Here is a 23,099-nt window from a genome sequence, read left to right on the forward strand (position 1 = left end):
TGTATGCTCCAAAATTAGCTGGAACTCATTCTTTTTCAAATGACAGTGAATATAATTCAGAAATGTCAAATTCATAAAGTTCACATTCTCACAAAAGTTCCCTATGGAAAAAAAAGATACATCCACTCAGGACTCTTCTGGCAGAAGGCCTGAGGCATCACCATTTTTCTTATCTTGTATAAAAGTATTTTTTTAAATCTGTGAATAACTTCCAGTATTGAGGTCTTTTCTGATGCTTACACTTTCACATTGTCAATAGTTTCATCTTTCCTCCATTCAACAGAATTTTCTTTTCTCTTTTGAATTTCCTTTTGAAAATGCTGGACTGTTATCAAGGTTCAGTAAACAGACTTCTTCTATGAAGAATGCCTGTTTCAAGTAGGCCCCTAGGCCTTCCGACAGGACAATGGGACAGAATCCATTGATTATCATTTCTCAGACTGAATGGGGTGAACTTTGACAAAGCTCACTTGTGGAGAAGCTGTCTGCACCAGGCACTTCTCTCCATGGGTAGGGTATCTGGCCCCTTGGATCAACACAAACACTGCAGGTATTTTTTCCTCCTTTGCTTATATTTAGAGAGTAATTTAAAAATAGATTACAGAAAGATTGAACACTCTAGAGTGGCTGGCTTTCCTAGCTGAGCTCTTAAAAGCACTCCAGATTGTTAACAATTATAATTATACCTTCACTCCTGGATACCAGAAATAATAGCGCTGTTACTACAATGATATCCTTTTAGCTCAGATTGACACTTGTACGAAAATGTAGGAGGTTAAACTGGGACTTTAAAACACCCATGGCTGTTGTGTTGACATCAACATAGACAATATCGAACATGTGTATACTAAGATGTTGTTTTAATGCAGAAAAATTTAAGAATCAACTGCAGACAAGCTGACCACTCATGAATAGTTGTTTGATGATGCAGTTAATAACAAAATAAACTAAAATTTTGGGGAAACCTTAAAAACATTCAGACATAAATGATGCTTTTTGTTACTTGACTGAGATAGGTATTTCAATTCCTCTTCACAAAAATCTCCATGTACTCAAGACTTAAGTTTTAAAAGAAAAACATCATCAATATTTAAGTTTCATTAGTTCAAAATGTATACTTGTCTTGGTATGTAGATAACTTGAAACTTAAAAAGAAATGTTTTCAATGAGCAAGATCCTTTGACCATGAATTAGACTTAGAAGTGGTTGTGGTGTGTGTCTACTAAAGTGAAGTGGAAGTCACTCAGTCATGTCCGACTCTTTGTGACCCCATGGGCTATACAGTCCATGGAATTCTCCAGGCCAGAATACTGAAGTAGGTAGCCATTCCCTTCTCTAGGGTATCTTCCCAACCCAGGGATCGAACCCAGGTCTCCTGCATTGCAGATGGATTCTTTGCCATTAAGCCACCAGGGAAGCCCATTGTGTGTCTACTATCTGACCTTTAATTCCTCGCATTCTCTGTGTCCCTCCCACACATTCTTTCTTTGGATTTACTCTTGCCTCTCCCACAATAGTTACACCCATCTAATTCACCACTGTTGATTGGTACAAAAGAGGGTACAGGATCAAATAGGGTCATGGACTTCCCTGGTGGCCCAGTGCTTAAGATTCTGAGCTCCTAATACAGGTGGTACCAGTTAGATCTCTGGTCAGGAAACCAGGACCCTCCTGCCACAACTTTGAAAAAAAAAAATCTTACCTGCTGCAACTAAGACTGCCTGACCCAGCCAAAATAAAAAAAAATTCAAGTGTGGTCAGAAATCTTCCCCAGAATGTTTTATTTCTCAGATTTGGACTGGAGCTAGGGATGCTCTTCTTCTATAGTGATAAAGCCTGAGGCATGAGATTAATAAGTTGTTTTTTTAATTTTTCTTACCATTTGTAAGAAACAATTCCAATGTATGTAAATGGGCCTGCAAAGAAGAGAAGAGATGAGAGAGAGAAGGAATGAGACCTCCCTACCCCGCACTGACTGCTTATGGTTATAAAAAAAAAAATTCACAGTATCTTTTCAATAATTCCCAGTATTTACTTATTCCAGCTAAATTTGGCTCTGTGTATTCCAACCCAAAGAGTGCTGGCTAATCCAGTAAAAAAGATACTTATTTCTGAATGGAGGGAAAATCTATTTTGGCATCTGATGGATCTTAAGTACCAGATGAATAATTTGATTGGCCGTATCTTTGGGGGAAAGCTACTATTCCCTTTGAACATCAGATTGATCTTTGATTAAAGAAAAAATAGATATAGTAGTACCTAGCTCACTATAAAGACTAATAATATCACAATGCATGAAAATTTGAAATGTGGCTACCTTTTCATTTCTTATCAAGGCATTTCTAAAACAAACTGTAGCAAAAAACAAAAGACATTTGTGGTATAAGAAAAATAGAAGTGATAGTTTTACATCTGTTTCTTATTGATTTTAATAATAGGGCATTTGCCTTATAAGTTGACAAGCACCTATTAGTAGACTTCCAATGATAACAGTATTGTTTACTTAAAATTAAATGATACTGAGTGCAAGTTTCAATAAAAGTTTGTAAGTATCATATTTAGGTAAACAGAAGGCTATGGAATGACGTGCCAAATGAATCACCAAAGGCGATGTAAGAAAATAACCCAGGAAGAAATACATGTCTATCCTATTTTGGAAAAGGAAAATCCCAAGGCTAAAATGAATGGCCATGCTTGGGAACTTTCTTTCACATTCAGCTCCAACTTTCAAGCTTGTGCAGCAACCTCTCAGATTAGTATTTTCTGCTAACTGTGACTTGCAGGATGACCTTGTGTATTTCACTGAATCTCTCCCTTACCTCCCCAGACTTTCTCTACAGAACAGAGGTAGAAAACTGGCCACTACCCAAAGAAGATGAATGAGCAGTGGGATTTGTGCAAAGATGGGGAAGAAAGCTAGAAGCAGGCACTTGACTTGATTGTGATGGGGAGTGGACTGTTAGAGCCTTTTGTGTGTGTGAGTGTGTGTGTGTGTGAGACAGAAAAACCTTATTTTGAGACAATCAGACACCATCTGTGGGTATGATGGACAATGGGGACCTTGATAAACTGATACTTACTAGAAACTGTAGTTGACATTGACATAATGTCAGGTATATCAACTTACTCCAGCACTTTACCTTATAGTGTGTAAAATCCTTTCTCATATATGAGTTGAGTTCATCTCCAGTAGCCTGGGAAAATAAGTAATCAAAAGTCAAGAATTAAAGCCTCAGTTGTCTCAGAGGGCTTGCATGTTTTGCCCAAAGTCATAGCCAGTGAGTGTTGGGGTAGGCTTCTTTGTTTGTTTGTTTTTAATTAACTTTTATTGGAGAATTAGTTGCTTTACGATGGTTAGTTTCTGCCGTGCAGCTAAATGACTCAACCATACATACACATATATCTCCTCCCTTTTGGTTTTTCTTCTCATTCAGGTCACCACAGTGGATGAAGTAGAATTTGGGGCAGGTTTTAAACGCAGGCATATCCAATGCAGCCAGATTTTGTTGTCATCTCCCCATGCTGTTCATGCACTCATGTACCTGTGAGTCAGGTCATCCAAGAAACCCCGGGGGGGAGTGTGCGAAATGCTTTCTCTTCTTCAATGCTGTCTGCTTTCTCTCACAGTTTTCTGTCTTTCTTCTTCCCCTTCATCCCCCGAATTTCTGTTTAATTGATATTCTTTCTCTCCTCTTACATGACTGCATTTTTCTCTACCTTCAAGGTCCATTTTCAAAGTTTCTTTTAATGGCTATACCACCACTAGTTTTTCCAATAGTCCTGTAGTGGAAGAGCACACAGCTTTCAGCCTCATCTTTCTCTGAAAGAAGCTGATATGCAGAGACGTTCCGTGATCTTGCCTGGCACCAAGGCAATGTCAGCACTGGGTTCCCAGATGCACCGGGACAGGCAGAGCCTTGGTGCCTTTCACTGTTTTAAAGCCTTGATAAGAAAATGAGTTTCACAGCCAGGAGGCAGGTTGTGAATGTGTTTATGTGCATCGATTCACCCATCTATCACCATACATATCTATCCAAAAGAGAATATTACTCTTGACTCTGAGATCAGAGAAGTGAAAAGATCTAACAGTCCTTGATATTAAGGAATTCACACGGTATGTGAGACACACTTTGGCAGGTCCTATGAGGGGAATAAAGAAGCATGAGCTGCCATTCTAAAGAAGTGCACCCCCTAGGGAGGAGATGGGCAGATGCACCTAATGGAAGTCATTCAAGTTGAATGACCTAGACTTGATACCAAAGGATTTGAAGTGTGTGTGACTTTGGCAAGGTATTTGCCTTGAGATTTTACGTGAAGGAAACAACATTTTGGGGAGGAGTGGTATTTGGGTCAACAACTACATTTAAGTACCGTGAGAATTCTAGCTTTTCCATTCTTTTCTTAACGATGTTACGTAAATTCTCTATCCTAGCTCCTAACCCTACCCACCCTGCCCCCAGAATATGGAAACAGACATATTTTATATTAAGTTTACATGCATGAATAATATCTGCAATAAAAGCTATTAAGTGCCCTGAATTCAGTATTCCCAGATCACTTTTGTATTGCCCTTTCTGTTTAATTGGTACCCAAGAAAATGGATGTGACACAGAATCTGGAAAGTATAGCACAAAACCAAACAAAACTAATTGCAGCAAAAAAAAAAAAAAAACAACGGTGTAAATAAAAATTTAGTTACCTTACAGAGTCTTCTTTAGACATACTATACTTATTGATTTGCTAAATGAGGCCAAGATAAGCAAGAAAAATACTGATTAAAAGAACAGAACTGAATTTTAAATTCCAGTTTAAAGAAAAAAGCTGGTAAGAATTAGCATTATAAGTGGAATTGATAAGAACTAGTAATCTATTTTTAAATAGTGTGAAATAATATAACTATGTATTAGATTTGCTGTGAGTGAGCAGATAAACAGGAAATAATTTCTTGGATAATTTCCACATTTGCTTGGAAATTGTAAATCTTGACTGTGAATTTCAAAGAATACTTCATTTGCCCAAATGTCTTTATTTTACACTGATATGTCATATTGTTTGCCCTCCTTCCACCCCAAACACACCAGTCTATTCATTGTCATTTTGGTTTGGGTCATGATTAGCACCCAGATTATTTCATCTTCTAAATCCATTACAATGTAAACATTTTAACTGGGGCTTCCTGCAAGTATAAGAGGTTCTGCCTAGGCTTTTGGAACAAGTCGACTGGAGTGTGGCATATTTAGCTTGGAAAAGAGAAGAATTAGGGGAATATAGTAAGCATATTTTAAAAAGTGAAGGATTCGCCTGTGGAAGAAAGATGAGTTTTGTTATCCTGAGGATCAGAAAGTAGAGTCAGCACCGGTAGTAAAGGTAGAAGAGAACAGTGTGGTACATAAGAAGGAAGAACTAATAATTAATCCTGATTGAAGTTCAGTGGCATGGACGTGGCCAGTTCCCTGTCCTTGGAGGCACAAATGCTCAGTATCTACTGAGTTGAGGAGTATATGAGAAGAAATTTAGTGACAGATGGAAGGGCAAAAGAAAGCAGCATTTTGAAAAGTGTGGGTCACACCCCATTAAAGGACCTAAAATCAAATTAATGGATCTTGAACAGCATTTTTAAAGGAATGTGTTCATTGCTTTTACAAAAAGGAGTCATTCATGTTTTCTTCAGAAAATACGCAAATATAGATAAGTTTGTAAAATAATCCTGAAGCAGTATCATAGAGAAAAATCATCTTAATCATCATGGTTTCTTTTTACACAGTTGTGTTTTGTAGATATTTTTAAACATATTTATTACCTATCTATATATGTATGCATGCATATTAAATGCATATTTAAATATATGCAAACATTTTTACTTACATCTTTGTTTTCCTTTGGACTGCACTGTCTGGCTGGTGGAATCCTAGTTCTCCCACCAGGGATTGAATCTGAGCTCTGGCTGTGAAAATTTGGGAGTCCTAACATGTGGACCGCCAGGGAATTCTCTGCACTTGGAATGCATTCATTTTCCTCACATGTTTGGAGGTCTAAAAAGCCCTGTAAGATGTTATAAATTAATGCCATCCTGGTAAAAATGTGGCAAGCCCTGTACTTTGTACTCTACATGTATTATTTTGCATAGTTCTTATATCCACAGTGAGGTCAACACTATTATGCCCAGTTTACAGATGAGGATAGTAAGGATTAGAAAGATTAGTTTTGTTATCTGGTCATGTTATCAAAGTCAAACCAAAAGTGTGTAGCCTGGAATTTTTTTTAAATTAGTTTTTACTTATTTTTGGCTGTGATAGGTCTTTGTTGCTGTGGGGTCCTTTTCTCTAATTGCGTTGAGTGGGGGCTACTCTCTAGTTTCAGTGTATGGGCTTCTCTTTGCAGTGGCTTCTCTTATTGCTGAGCAAATGGCTTCAGGGCATACAGGCTTCAGTATTTGCCACCGGTGGGCTCAATCGTTGCAGTTCCCAGGCTCTAGAGCACAATCTCCATAATTGTGACTCACCAGCTTAGTTGCTCTGAGTTACGTGGGATTTTCCAGGACCAGGGATCAAACCAGTGTCTTCTGCATTGGCAGGAGGATTCTTTACCACCGAGCCAACAGGGAAGCTCTGGCCTGGAATTTAACTAAGTGTGTTCTAGACCACTGGCGATAGTACCTGGGGTTTGCCAGAAGGAAACTGGAACCTGCAGGCTGGAGCCTTCAGAATGTATTTTGAGGCTTCAGGTCTGTGGGCCGATGGAGGGGGACGGTAAGTATAAGATCACAGGAAGGGCAGGAAGAGGATGGGCTTGGATATGCTGAGCATCCAGGTGGCCCAGAGAGAGGCAGAATCAGGCACAAAGGCTCCTCCCAAAACCCCACTTCCAGAGGAAGCCAAAACTCACAGGATTTTGTTAGTTTTTAGAATCCTGGAAGAAGAAACACCTGGGAGCCTCACTCAGCAAGGAGTTTGGCTCATGCCACCTCCCAAGCGTCCGCCGCTTCCGGGGCTGCCTCCCCTCCTGCCGTCCCCAGTGAGACTGCGCAGCGACCTGCTTGACCTGGCCGCTCCCCCAGCATTGGAGGACCAGGCTCTGGCCTGTGGCAGTGCAGAGAGGCAGGACCACCCGAAGCCCAAGTGGGAGAGTTAACTGCTAGTGCTTAGGCTGCAAGTCTATCGACTTCTGGGAGGCCAAAGACTTCTAATGTCTGTCAGGTCCAAGGCTGCAACGACCTGAGCACGCCATGCCATCGCACCTGGCTTGTTTGTTCCTCTGTGCCATGCAGGGAAGCAGTGAGGGGCCTAGGAGTTGTCTTGGGAGACTGTTGCTGCCTGTTCCTGGAACCTGTCCCCTGAAGAACAGCCTCAGGCAATTGCTCTCTCTTCCTGGAAATGTAAATTCATTCAGTCCTTACGGAAAACAACATAGAGGTTTCTCCAAAAATTAAAAACTGAACGACCATGTGATCCAGCAAATCCAATCCTGAGAAATGGAAAGACATGAAAATAGAATATTAAAGAGATACATGCAGTCCCATGTTTACTGTGACATCATTCATAGCAGCCAGCATACAGCAACAGCTAAGTGCCAGTCAGTTCAGTTCAGTACAGTCATTCAGTCATGTCCAGTTCTTTGTGACCCCATCTACTGCAGCACACCAGGCTTCCTTGTCCATCACCAGCTCTTGGAACTTGCTCAAACTCATGTCCATCGAGTCAGTGATGCCATCCAAGCATTTCATCCTTTGTCATCCCCCTTCTCCTCCTGCCCTCAATCTATCCCAGCATCAGGGTTTTTCCAATGAGTAAGTTCTTCACATCAGGTGGCCAAAGTATTGGAGTTTCAGCTTCAGCATCAGTCCTTCCAATGGATATTCAGAACTGATTCCATTTAGGATGGACTGGTTCAATCTCCATATAGTCCAAGGGACTCTCAAGAGTTCTCCAACACCACAGTTCGAAAGCATCAATTTTTCCATGCTCAGCTTTCCTTATGGGCCAACTCTCACTTCCATACATGACTACTGGGAAAACCATATGCTGTCTAGCTTGGTCATCACTTTTCTTTCAAGGAGCAAGTGACTTTTAATTTTATATCTGCAGTGATTTTGTAGCCCCCCAGAATAAAGTCAGCCACTGTTTCCCCATCTATCTGCCATGAAGTGATGGGATCAGATGCCATGATCTTCGTCTTCTGAATGTTGAGTTTTAAGCCTCCTTTTTCTCTCTTCTCTTTTGCTTTCATCAAGAGGCTCTTTAGTTCTTCTTTGCTTTCTGCCAAAAGGTGGTGTTATCTGCATATCTGAGGTTACTGATATTTCTCCTGGCAATTTTGATTCCAACTTGTGCTTCATCCAGCTTGGCATTTTGCATGAATGTATTCTGCATATAAGTTAAATAAGCAGAGTGACAGTATACGGCCTTGACACACTCCTTTCCCAATTTGTAATCAGTCTGTTGTTTCATGTCCAGTTCTAACTATTGCTTCTTGACCTGCATACAGATTCCTCAGGAGGCAGGTAAGATGGTCTGGTATTCCCATCTCTTTAAGAATTTTCCACAGTTTATTGTGATCCACACAGTCAAAGGATTTGGCATAGTCGATATAGCAGAAGTAGATGTTTTTCTGGAACTCTCTTGCTTGTCAGATAATCCAATGAATGTTGGCAATTTGATCTCTGGTTCCTCTGCCTTTTCTAAATCCAGCTTGAACATCTGGAAATTCATGGTTCACGTACTGTTAAGCCTGGCTTGGAGGATTTTGAGCATTACTTTGCTAGCATGTAAGATGAGTGCAATTGTGCGGTAGTTTGAACATTCTTTGGCACTGCCTTTCTTTGGGATTAGAATGAAAACTGACCTTTTCCTGTGGCCACTGCTGAGTTTTCCAAATTTGTAGCGTATTGAGTGCAAAACTTTCACAGCATCATCTTTTAGGGTTTGAAGTATCTCAACTGGAATTCCATCACCTCCACTAGCTTTGTTCATGGCAATGCTTCCTAAGGTCCACTTGACTTCACATTCCAGGATGTCTGGCTCTAGGTGAGTGATAACACCATTGTGGTTATCTGGGTCATGAAGATCTTTTTTGTATAGTTCTTCTCTGTATTCTTGCCACCCCATCTTAATTTTTTCTGCCTCTGTTAGGTCCATACCATTTCTGTCTTTTATTGTGTCCATCTTTGCATGAAATGTTCCCTTGGTATCTCTGATTTCCTTGAAGAGATCTCTAGTCTTTCCCATTCTATTGTTTTCCTCTATTTCTCTGCATGGATCATTGAGGAAAGCTGTCTTATCTCTCCTTGCCATTCTTTGGAACCCTGCATTCACATGGTTATATCTTTCCTTTTATCCTCTCCCTTTAGCTTCTCTTTTTTTCACAGCTATTTGTAAGGCCTCCTCAGACAACCATTTTGCCTTTCTTTTTCTTGGGGATTGTCTTGATCCCTGCCTTCTGTACAGTGTCACGAACATCCATCCATAGTTCTTCAGGCATTCTATCAGATCTAATCCCTTGAATCTATTTGTCACTTCTAGTCTGTAATCATAAGGGATTTGATTTAGGTCATACCTGGATGGTCTAGTGGTTTTCCCTACATTCTTTAATTTAAGTCTAAACTTGGCAATAAGGTGTTCATGATCTGAGCCCACAGTCAGCTCCCAGTCTTGTTCTAGTGGATGAATAAAGAATATATATATGTATACATATAATGGAATATTATTAAGTCACAATAATGAAATAAATTCTGTCATTTGCAACAATATGGATGGACCTTTGGATTTTGATTGAAAAACTTCTGGAAACCCCCTCACAGATAACCCCTGAAACAATGTTTTACCATCCATCTAGGCATCCCTTAGCACAGGCAAGTTGATACATAAAATTAACCATCACAGGGCTTTTTTGTTGTTGTTGTTGTTTTTTTTAGGTATGTCTAATCTAGTAAAATACATCCTTTCTAGCTAGTAAGCCATGTGATATTGACAAATGCAAATAGCTGTGTGACCACCAGCACAATTAAGATGAAGAAAATTTCACCTACCAGATTCTTATAACTGCATTTGTAGTCAACTCTTCCCCCATCCCCAGTGCCTGGAAACCATTGAACTATTTTCTGTCCCTATAGTTCTACTTTTGCAACAATGTCATATAAATGATGTTATACAGAATCATACTGTCAGTAATCTTTTGTACAGGAGACAGGGATAAGACCATCCCCATTGATAAGAAATGGAAAAAAGCAAAATGGCTGTCTGAGGAGGCCTTACAAATAGCTTTGAAAAGAAGAGAAGTGAAAAGCAAGGTAGAAAAAGAAAGATATAAGCATCTGAATGCAGAGTTCCAAAGAATAGCAAGGAGAGATAAGAAAGCCTTCTTCAGCAATCAATGCAAAAAAATAGAGGAAAAAACAGAATGAGAAAGACTAGAGATCTCTTCAAGAAAATTAGAGATACCAAGGGAACATTTCATGCAAAGATGGGCTCGATAAAGGACAGAAATGGTATGGACCTAACAGAAGCAGAAGATATTAAGAAGACGTGGCAAGAAGACACAGAAGAACTATACAAAAAAGATCTTCACAACCCAGATAATCACAATGGTGTGATCACTGACCTAGAGCCAGACATCCTGGAATGTGAAGTCAAGTGGGCCTTAGAAAGCATCACTATGAACAAAGCTAGTGGGGGTGATGGAATTCCAGTTGAGCTATTTCAAATCCCGAAAGATGATGCTGTGAAAGTGCTGCACTCAATATGCCAGCAAATTTGGAAAACTCAGCAGTGGCCACGGGACTGGAAAAGGTCAGTTTTCATTCCGATCCAAAGAAAGGCAATGCCAAAGAATGCTCAAACTGTCGCACAATTGCACTCATCTCACACTCTAGTAAAGTAATGCTCAAAATTCTCCAAGCCAGCCTTTAGCAATACGTGAACCGTGAACTTCCTAATGTTCAAGCTGGTTTTAGAAAAGGCAGAGGAACCAGAGATCAAATGGTCAACGTCTGCTGGCTCATCGAAAAAGCAAGAGAGTTCCAGAAAAACATCTATTTCTGCTTTATTGACTATGCCAAAGCCTTTGACTGTGTGGATCACAATAAACTGTGGAAAATTCTGAAAGAGATGGGAATACCAGACCACCTGACCTGCCTCTTGACAAACCTATATGCAGGTCAGGAAGCAACAGTTAGAACTGGACATGGAACAACAGACGGGTTCCAAATAGGAAAAGGAGTACGTCAAGGCTGTATATTGTCACCCTGCTTATTTAACTTATATGCAAAGTACATCATGAGAAACACTGGGCTGGAGGAAGCACAAGCTGGAATCAAGATTGCTGGGAGAAATCTCAATAACCTCAGATATGCAGATGACACCACCCTTATGGCAGAAAGTGAAGAGGAACTCAAAAGCCTCTTGATGAAAGTGAAAGAGGAGAGTGAATAGTTGACTTAAGCTCAACATTCAGAAAACTAAGATCATGACATCCGGTCCCATCACTTCATGGGAAATAGATGGGGAAACAGTGGAAACAGTGTCAGACTTTATTTTGGGGGGCTCCAAAATCACTGTAGATGGTGATTGCAGCCATGAAATTAAAAGACGCTTACTCCTTGGAAGAAAAGTTATGACCAACCTAGGTAGCATATTCAAAAGCAGAGACATTACTTTGCCAACAAAGATCCGTCTAGTCGAGGCTATGGTTTTTCCAGTGGTCATGTATGGATATGAGAGTTAGACTGTAAAGAAAGCTGAGTGCTGAAGAATTGATGCTTTTGAACTGTGGTGTTGGAGAAGACTCTTGAGAGTCCCTTGGACTGCAAAGAGATCTGACCAGTCTATCCTAAAGGAGATCAGTCCTGGGTGTTCATTGGAAGGACTGATGCTGAAGCTGAAACTCCAATACTTTGGCCACCTAATGTGAAGAGTTGACTCATTGGAAAAGACCCTGATGCTGGGAGGGATTGGGGGCAGGAGGAGAAGGGGATGACAGATGATGAGATGACTGGATGGCGTCACTGACTTGATGGACATGAGTTTGAGTGAACTCCGGGAGTTGGTGATGGACAGGGAGGGCTGGCGTGCTGCGATTCATGGGGTCGCAAAGAGTTGGACACGACTGAGTGACTGAACTGAACTGAACTGCTGACTAGTATTCCATTGTACAGATGGACCATGGTTGGTTTATCCATTCTATGCTTGAGGAACACTCGGATTGTTTCCAGTCTTTTGCATGGATAGATACTATATCTGCATTCCAATCAGGGAAATTAGAGAGTTCCTATTGCTCTGCATTTTTACCATCAGTTGGAATAATCTGTTTTGGTTTTTTTTTATCCTTTTATTTTAGTCATCTAATAGATGTGTGGAAGTTGCTTATTCTGATTTTAATTTACATTCTCTAGTGTCTAATGATGTGGAACCCTTTTTCATATCCCTGTTTGTCATTCACATGTCTGCTTTGCTATAGCTTTTGTTCATATATTTTGCTCATCTAAAAAAATGTGTTATATTTTCTTCTTGTTGTGTTTTCACAGGTCTTTATATACTAGATACAAGTCCTTTATTAGATATATAATTTTCTCCTGGTTTGTGGCCTGTTTTAATTATCTTTTTTTTTTTTTTAACAGTCTTTGGAAGAGCAGCTCCTCTTAATTTTACTGAAATTCAGTGTATTTTGAGCACCTCTCTTTTGTACTATATCTTAGAAGTCTTTGTTCAACTCAAGGTTAAAAAGATTTTTTCCTATGGTTTCTTCAGGAAGTTATATAGTTTCAGGTTTTATGTTTAGGTTTATGATCTACTTGGAGTTAATTTTTGTATAAGGTGTGATATATGAATTGTGATTCATTCATTTGGCTTATGAATATTCATTTCTCCCAGCACTTCTTGTTGAAAAGACTGTCATTTCTCCATTGAATTACCTTTGCCCTATTGCAGAAAATGAATTGATCATATATATGGCTATATATATCATATTACATTTCTGGACTCCTTTATTCCATTGGTCTATATGTTTACCATTCTAATGTAATAAACTTACTAGAAAAGTAAAGAAAGGGGAAATGAAGGAAAGGAAAAAAAGTGAAAGGAAAGAGATGAAGAGGAAGGGAAAGGAAAAATGCAAGCATGTATCTCTCCTGGTAAAGGCAAATATTATTTAATGCAACTTCTTGTTCAGTTAAATATGTATACAGGTATGTGTGTGTTTAATAAATACAGCACATGAAAGAAAAAAAACAGCTGAAATGATAGACTTTTAAGAGTTAAATTTATTTGAGATAGTGGAAATGGGTAATATCCTCAGTAAGGACTGTACCCTCATTTAGAATATACTACCCATGTTTTACACATATGCCCTTAAGAAAAGTGATCCCATCCCTTTTGTTTGCTTTCTGCAATCAATTAATTGATAGGTTGATTGATAGATAGATAGGTACAATAGGTAGATAGATAATCTCCCAGGTCTAATGTTGTTCTCTGCAGTGGTTCATGAAGTTTGCAGTTCCCTCTGCCTTTCCTTCTACATATGTCTCCCTCCCTTCTACAATAACTGACTTCATGGTTAGGCATATACCCATTTAGAAATATATATATATATGTTATTTGTATATATACATATCTATCTATCTATCTATCAATATATTCTTGCAGGTCTTGCATTTGTATATGTCAATGTGATTATATTCTCACCAATGATATATCAAGTGAAGTATCATGTGACAAATTCAGAGAACTTTTTAATTTATTTTTTCCGTGAATGAAGTACTGTCATGAACACTATGTTCTATTTCATTCTTCCCTTTTTAATCTTTTCTAGTGGCTGGATTGAGCATGCACAGTTGCACACTTGAGGATGAAGCTCATACCCACTCGTGCTAAAAGGAGCCTGAGTTGCTGAGAATTTCATAGACTGAAGCCATCATTCCAACCACAGGCAGCATAACATGGTTCATTTAGGTAAAGAGCACTGAAATCCTGTTTTTTAAAAAAATTATTTTATTGAAATACAATTGATTTTTGATGTTGTGTTAGTTTCTGGTATACAGCAAAATGATTCAGTTGTTCATATCTATATGATATATATGTGTATACTATTTTTCATATTCTTTCCCATTTTTGTTTATTTTAGGATATTGTGTAGAGTTCCCTGTGCTATACAGTAGGATCTCGTTGTTTATCTATTCTGCATATAACAGGAAGCATCTACTAATCCAGGCTCCAGTCCATCACTCACATCCCCTCCACAATCACAAGTCTATTCTCTGTGTCTTTGAGTCTGTTTCTGTTCATAGATAAGTTCATGTGTTTCATATTTTCGACTCCACATATAAATGATATTGTGTGTAATTCTTTCTCTTTCTGACTTACTTCCCTTAGTATGATAATCTTTAGGTCCATCCATGTAGCTGCAAATGACATTATTTCATTTTTATGACCGAGTAATATTCCACTGTGTTTATACATGTATGTATATGAATACATACATGTATGTGTGTATATGTGTGAATATGTATGTATATACACACACATGTATACACACTATATGTCACATCTTTATTCATCTGTTGATGAATATTTAGGGTGTTTCCATGTCTTGGCTATTTTAAACAGTGCTCATGAACACAGGGGTGCATGTATCTTTTCCAATTATAGTTTTGTCGAGATATATGTCCAGGAGTGGGATTATTAATCAAATGGCAACTCTATTTAGATTTTTGAAGAACCTCCATAACTGTTTTCCATGGTGGCTGCACCAATTGCCATTCCCACCAGCAGTGTGGGAGGGTTCTCTTTTCTCCACATCTTCTCCAGCATTTGTTACTTGTAGGCATTTTAACAATGGCCACTCTGACCAACGTGAGGTGGCACCTCATTGTAGTTTTTATTTGCATTTCTCTAGCAATTAGCAGTGTTAGGCATCTTTTCATGTGCTTATTGGCCATCCATGTTACTTCTTTGGAGAAATATCTATTTATGATCTTATGCCCATTTTTTGATGGATTGTTTGTTTTTTTTTTGTTGTTACTGAATTGCATGAGCTGTTTGTATATTTTGGAAATTAAGTCCTTGTTGGTCACATCATTTGCAAATATTTTCTCCCATTCTATAGGTTGTCATTTTATTTCATTAATTGTTTCTTTGCTTACAAGTTTGGTAAGGTCCCCTTTATTTCTTTTTGCTTGCTTTTTTTTTTTTTTTTTTGTATTGGGAGACTGACCTAACAAAACATTGGTATGATTTATGTGAGAAAGTTTCGCCTAGTAAGTTAATTGAGATTTTTTAATCACTTATAATGATAGAGCCATAATCCCCTTAACAGTATATTGATGTCCTCTCATCACTATACATGATTTTACCGTTTTCCCCCATCTTTATAAATCATCAAACCAGACAGTTCTTGGTTTAGATCAGTTTAGAACTTGGAGTCAACTTTGATTCTTGGTCTTCTCTCTCCTCATTCAACCCATCTGCAGTATCATCTCTATTCAACCTTCACGGCATGTCTAGAAATGACCTCTTCTCATCCTTTGCAGCTGGCGTGCACGTGTGCTCAGTTGTGTCTGACTCTTTGTGACCCCACTGATTGTAGCCCACCGCAGTCCATGGGATTTCCCAGGCAAGCATGCTGGAGCAGGTTGCCGTTTCCTCCTCTAGGACTGGCCTGAGCCATTGTTGGGTCTTCTGTGGATGATTATAGTTACTCCATGGTGGTCTCTTCTTTCATGTTACTCCCTTGATTCAGTTCTCATCAGGACAGCCAGAGGGAGGCTACTTGAAATATGTCATCCATCACTGTACCCTCTGCTCCAAGCCCCCATGGGCTCCGGTCCCTCTCAGGAAATCCAGAGCCCTTAGAATGGCTTATAGGATGCCAGTGTCCCTGACTCCCTTATCTCTCTACATCTGCTCCTCTGCTTCCTGTTATTCTCTGATTTCCACCCACCCTGGCCTGCCTTTTCTCTGCCACACACCCACTTTCCCCAGTGGGTTCATAGTTCATGCCTTTCTTCCTTTCAGGTCTCTGCTTAAATGTAAACTCCTCTGAGAGTTTTTTCACTTACATAAAACATTACCCCTTCCAACAGTTTACCTCTCTTACATTTTTCATGTTCTTCACAGCACTTAACCTCACAGACACTATCTTTTTAAAGTTATCTATCTTTTTAAATTCATCTGTTGACTCTCACAGATAGCAGGGCTTCATTTTGTTCACTGGTATATCTCCAGCACCTAGAACAAGGCTTGGCATGTATGATTTGCACTCAAAAAAACAAAAACAAAAACAGCAACAACAGAACATTTGTTCACTAAATGAATAAATGGGTTATATACTTTTGAATCAAGACTACCTGAGTCATAATCATGAGTCATTTCTACATAGAAGATCCGACGTAGTTGTTTCTACCTAGAAGAGGTAAGGAATTAACTTACCTCCGACCCTCACATTCCTCCTCTCTCAAGTGGGCATAGTGATATTCCATGAGGGTATTGTGAGAATTAAGTAAGATTATCCAAGTGAAAAATGTTCGGCACAAAGCCCTTCACAAAGAGAGATTCAATTAAAATTTGATAAGTCACTGAATGTTGAAAAAAATAAAACAAAAGGCATCAAATGATTTTGAGGGGAAGTGTCTTGTAAGATTTTCCAGGCTAATGACATGAGTAAATTCAGATAATCTCCAAGCATTAAATAGAATTTACAGTGTCTTAATTCAGTTCTCTATAATATTAAACATTCATGATTAAGAAGTATCTGTGTGTTTTATAACTTACCAAATGACCATATTTCTGGTCAATCTAAAGCATTTGACAGGAGGCTTGGGAGCCTTTGTGGCTTTTGGCTAACCCCCTGAGAGCTGTCTTGGTAGAGAGATTGACACTTTTCAATGATTACCTTGTCCCCAGGAAAGGCTGTTATAGTTTAACATGCAGAGAGGGCCCTTTTATGGCTCTATTCACATGGAACATGCCTCCCCTGGGAGGGCTCTCAGTTTCGATCTGAGCCCTTTACATCACAATCATCCAGAGATAAATCAATTTGGACACATCCTGACATCCTTGTCAGTCTTTCTGTCCTCTGCTGGGCTCTTTCCTCCCTCACCTCCTGGCCCAAACTCTTCTAAGTCTTTGTGTCTTGTGTCCCTAGCTCCTCCATCCCAAGACTTTAAATGGGGCCCAAAGACACCCGCTTTTCCGCTCCGAAACAGCTTGAAATTTCTCTCCTCCTTCTGGTATTAACATCTATGTTTTTCTCTGATGAGGGCATTTGCCTCCTGAAGTTATCCCAGGCTTGTGCTGCTCATGCTTTTGTACTTCATCTTCCCCAGGCTCTGGAGGTAGATTGGGGTTTTTCATCAGTTTTTTTTTTGCTAGAGGACTTTGTGCTATGATGGAAGTGTTGCCTGTATTTCCATGCTGTCCAACATGACATGCACGCACAGGCTCTCAGTCGCATCTGACTCTTTGTGACCCCATGGACTATAGCTCGCCAGGCTCCTCTGTCCATGGAATTTTCCAGACAAGAATACTGGAGTGGGTTGCCATTTCCTACTCCATGGTCCAACATGGTAGCCACAAGCTAAATGTGACTGTGGAACACTTGTTTGGTGTAACTTAAGAAGTAATTTTTAAGTTTTAATTTATTAATTGAAATTGAATGGCCCCAAATGGCTAGTGTCCACAGCATTAAACACCACAGTTCTAGACCTTTTCTCCTCCACCTTCAAGTAAAAGGATACATTGGATTCTAAACATACCACCCTCTACCCTTTAACCTCTGACTCATTTAACCTCAGGTCACCAGCTGGATTGATCAATTCTTAGTCTCCTGGATTGCTGTCATGGATTCCATTTCAGGTCCTACCATGACTCTGGGTAATTCAACTTTTACACATGCAGCACCTGTTCAATGCCTGATGCCCCAGTTCTTAATATTCTTACATTTAATTTACTCTGCCCCTTAAGTGACTCACACCTGAAATATTAAATCCAAACCATGCCATCTTCTGACAACCATGCTACATAACTGAGAGGAGAAAGGTTAGATAATGACCTTATTCACCTCTTAGATGGCCCCTCTAATAGAAAATGTTCCCTGATGCTTCAGCTTATATTTAAGAAATCTTCTCTGCTAAGTACCACCACTGAGCTGGTCCATAACATTGTAGCTCTTAATACTATTCAACATAATGTCAGTGTATTATAGCACTTAACAGCATGTGACTGTAGCTATCTCTCAGTTTCTGTATTTTCCCACTAGAACACAAAAATAACTTTTGTATTCACGTACTACTTATAGAACTATCACATAGAAGGTTCTCAATCAATGAGTGAAGATAGGAGTTAATGAATCAATGAATGAACTCATTTTCTTTGCTGAAGGGATGAGACACAATAACTTACGAACAGATCCCTGAAAACCTGAGAATCAGAGGAGTTGTGGATGGTGATCTGAATAAAGAAATTGGGTTGTATTCTATCTCCTAGTAATCAGAGAGATCCAGGGTGGATCACAGATTAATTAGGGTGGTCTCTTCCTGATGAGGATTTTCATTTATAGCTAGAACTTTATCTACCAGATCTGTTTTTGTGTTTTGTAGGTTATCATTAGTAATTTCATCAGATTTGGAGTTACACAGTGTTCTTAACCACTCAAGTTTCACAGCTTTTATTAGAACTTAGACTTTTGGATTTTCTTGGTTGATACTTTGATTGATTATTTTTTAAGACCACTTTATTGAGATATAATTGACATATGAAAAGTTCATATTTAATGTATACAGTTTTATGAGTTTGGAGATAAGCATAGGCTGTGAAACCATCACCACAATCAAGATCATAAGCATCCACTTACTACCAGAATTTCTTCTGTCTTTATTTTTATTTGTATATGATAAGAACATAACATACTTTGCTCTATCCTCTTGGCAAATTTTACTTACACAACACGGTTTGTTAACTATAGGCACCATGCTATGCAGAAGACCTCTAGGACTCCTTTATCTTGCGTGACTGAAATTTTGTTCTCTTCGACCAGTACCTCGTCATTCCACCTCCCCCATAACCACCATTCTGCTCTCCACTTCCAAGCATTTCACTTTTTAGATTCCTTGTTTAAGTGGTATCATGTAGTATCTCCTCTTCTGTGACTGAACTATTTTACTTAGCATAATGTCTTCTTGTTGTTGTCGTTTGGTCTCTAAGTTATGCCCAACTCTTTTGTGACCGCATGCACTGTAGCCCTCCAGGATAATCCGATGGACAGAGGAGCCCGGCTCTGGTAGAGCATATGGATAACTCATATATCCTTACCCAGCTTCTCCTAATGTGAACTTCTTGCATATCCCAGGTACAATGATAGAAACTAGGAAATCTTTGTCTGCACAAATATTGTCAACTAAAGACTTTATTTGGATTTCACCCATTATTAAGATCTGTTTTTCTTTTCCATGGTTCCTGAATTGGCATTTAGTTTTTCCTTCTAATCTCTGATACTTACTTTCCATTATCGTTTATAAATTTCACATTTTTGAAGAGAATTGGACAGTACTTTTGTAGACTATCCCTCAGTTAAAGTGAACCTGGACATTTCTCATGAGTAGATGAAAATTATATCTTTTTAAAATAATACCACAGAAGCGACATGTCCTTTTAAGTATATTAAATCAGGTAACGTGTTGTCAATATGCTTCATTACTGGTTATATTTCTACTATCACTTGGTAAAAGTGGTGCTTATTGAGTTTCTCCACTGTAAATTTTCTATTTTCCCATTTGCAGTTAATAAATAATTGAGGATATACTTTGAGACTAGCAAATATCATGTTTCTCCTCAAACTTTTGCCCACTAATTTTATCATCCATCATTAAATCATGCCCCTAGCAATCATTAACATGGAGTTCTACTTATAATTTTTTATTCCATTATTCCTTCTACATTTGGAATTATTCTTTAAGGAAGAACTTTCTCTCTCCCCTATATATGTATGTATTTATTCAAATACTTATTTATATCCACTGGACTCCTGATATTAATTTTATGTATGGCTTTCAATCCACTACTATTATTTATTTTCTTGGTTTCCTCATTATTGAAATAATTTTAATAATATCCAGCCCTAAAGGTACGAATTAAGTCAGATACTCTAACCCATCAGCACAGTGCCGGGCATGGATAAACTGCTGTGTTAATGGTGGGAATAATTGCGGGCCTTATCATCATCATGAACATTGCTGTCATTACTCATATTATTATTAATTACAGCTCCCAATGTATATGCCTGTCTCTAGTTTCAAATTTGATCTCTCTTTCCTTTGCAAAGAATATTTAGCTGAGCAGGTGCAGCTAGCCTGGAGATGCCTACAAGTGCTTTGCTAAGACTTCAGCTTGGTAACTCCGGTGCTGGTCATGATTGAAGAAAGGACAAGAGCCCACTTCATTCCGCAGCATTTTATAACGCAGTCTTAGGACAGTTTCCTACCCATGACAGTTTTATTATTACATCTTTCACCTCAACAGGCAGAATAAATATAACCTTCATAAGAAGTGCACCAGACAGGCCAGAAAGTATCACAGTGACTTCTGACACAGGAAGCATTGCTCTTATGAATGTAATATTGTCATCTTTGTTTTGCACTTTGGAAAACCAGCTGAAACATTGAAAATAAAGCTGGTTTGTAGAAATATTAATCATCTGTTAAACTACATTAATATGAAGCAACTCTATCTTTCCATTCTCCAGATCTTGTTCTCTTTTCCATACAAACATTCAGATTATGGATTATTAATAATTATTCTTTATACTAATGTACATGTGACTTCTGCATAAAATTAGAAAACATGCTGAAGTCTGCCTTAAAATATTCACCTAAAAACATTTCATTTTGAAACACTAAGGTTAGCTTTACAATGAAGAAAACATTAAAACACACACACAAAAAATCAAAATCGTTCTTGTCCTAGCCAAGTTTGCCTGTATCACTAATTCCATACTGAGGATATAATTAAAGTTAAAGTTGCTGATTTTAGGGATGTGCATTATTGAGATAGATTTAACATAATGCTTATTTGGATAATCTTTGAGCTCTGAGTTAGGTTTACTGGGTTCATATCCTGCCTTCTTACCAACCACAGGACATAGAGGAATTACTGAGCTTCTCTGTGCTCCATTCATCCAACAGATATTCACTGAGCTTCAGCTGTAGGACATTCTAAGTTCCGGGTGCTCTGAGTATTATATGGAGACATGTCATTACTGCACACCTTGCTTTAGACCCATATGTTTATCTTGACCCAGAGAGTGTCTTGATGCGGAAAAAAAGGAATTGCACAGCCTCGGAGGCCCTGGATGTCTCCTCCCTTTCCTCTTCTTTTAAACTGTTTGTATTCTTGGAATTAGTAGTACAGTTTGATACTGGCTTAGCCTCTGTTTCTTGTTCATTTTATGTGGCAGTCTGATCCCTTGTATGATCCTAAATCCAAAAATTAATTTGGGAGAGTAAAAGGAGGGGAATAACCCATGGATTTTTTGCTTTAGAATAATTGGGGATATTGACTATCTATGCCAGTATGAATAGAGTTTTAAATTCATTGTATGAAAATTGATAATACTGAATGAAACAAATACAACAGAGCCCAAAATGGTATTTTAGACTACATAAAATTCAATAACTCATGATCATAATATATACCACTCAGAGAGCAAAAGGTAAACCTCAGAAGGGGAGAACATTTTGCAGGACAGCATATTTTATGCACCCGTGCTTACTGAGAAAATTAATCACTTTGGAGATTTGATTATCAAGTTTATTTTTAGTCAATATCATATTTGATGATATACATTTTTATGGTATACATTTATAAAACATCTTTTAAAAACCAGATTAAAGAGTCATATTGAATGTATTAAGCATATTTGAAAAACATCAAATGAATTTCTTAAATAATATATGATGTTTCATTTAAAATATTTTTGATAAATCATTCACAATTGCTAAAATAACTCATGGCTATGCAGTTAAAATCTTAAAAGGAGATGTTCATTTCCCACAAGCAGTGTTGAGTGTCTGTGTATTCTTTAAGGTATACTTGATTTAACGCTTCCATAATGTGCATGTTTAGATGGTTTCCATGGAGACAATTTCTGCCTAAGCTTAGGTGAGAATGTTAATTTTTTTTTTTAGAAAAATTTAAATTTTTCATTTTATATTGAAATCTAGCTAAATACCAATGTTGTGTTCATTTCAGGAGGACAGCAAAATGTTTGACTTATACATATGCATTATATATTCTTTTTCAAATTCTTTTCTCATTTAGGTTATTCAAGAGTATTGAGCAGAGTCCTTTGTGCTATACAGTAGGTCCTTGTTGGTTATCTGTTTTGTATATTTGTTGTTGTTTAGTCATTCAGTCATATCTGACTCTTTGTGACCCCATCGATTGTAACCCAGCAGGCTCCTCTGTCCGTGGGATTGTCCAGGCAAGAATACTAGAGTGGGTTGTCATTTCCTTCTCCAGGGGCTCTTCCCAACCCAGGGATCAAACCCACATATCCTGCATTGGCAGGTGGATTATTTACTGCTGAGCCACCTGGGAATAGTAGGGTGTATATGTCAATCCCAAATTCCCAACCCACCCTCCCAAACTTTTTCCCCCTTGTAGCCATAAGTTCTTTCTCCAAGTGGTTGAGTCTGTTTCTCTTTTGTAAGTTCAGTTGCATTGTATTTTTTACGTTCTCTCTGCATATTCAGTTCAGTTCAGTTGCTAGGTCGTGTCCGACTCTTTGTGACCCCATGAATCGCAGCACGCCAGGCCTCCCTCTCCATCACCAACTCCTGGAGTCCACACAAACCCATGTCCATTGAGTTGGTGATGCCATCCAACCATCTCATCCTCTGTCATCCCTTTCTCCTCCTGCCCTCAATCTTTCCCAGCATCAGGGTCTTTTCAGATGAGTCAGCTCTTCACATCAGGTGGCCAAAGTATTGGAGTTTCAGCTTCAACATCATTCCTTCCAATGAATACCCAGGACTGATCTCCTTTAGGATGGACTGGTTGGATCTTCTTACAGTCCAAGGGACTCTCAAGAGTCTTCTCCAACACCACAGTTCAAAAGCA

Source organism: Bos taurus, chromosome 22, assembly GCF_002263795.3.
Source record: "Bos taurus isolate L1 Dominette 01449 registration number 42190680 breed Hereford chromosome 22, ARS-UCD2.0, whole genome shotgun sequence".
Lineage (NCBI taxonomy): Eukaryota > Metazoa > Chordata > Mammalia > Artiodactyla > Bovidae > Bos > Bos taurus.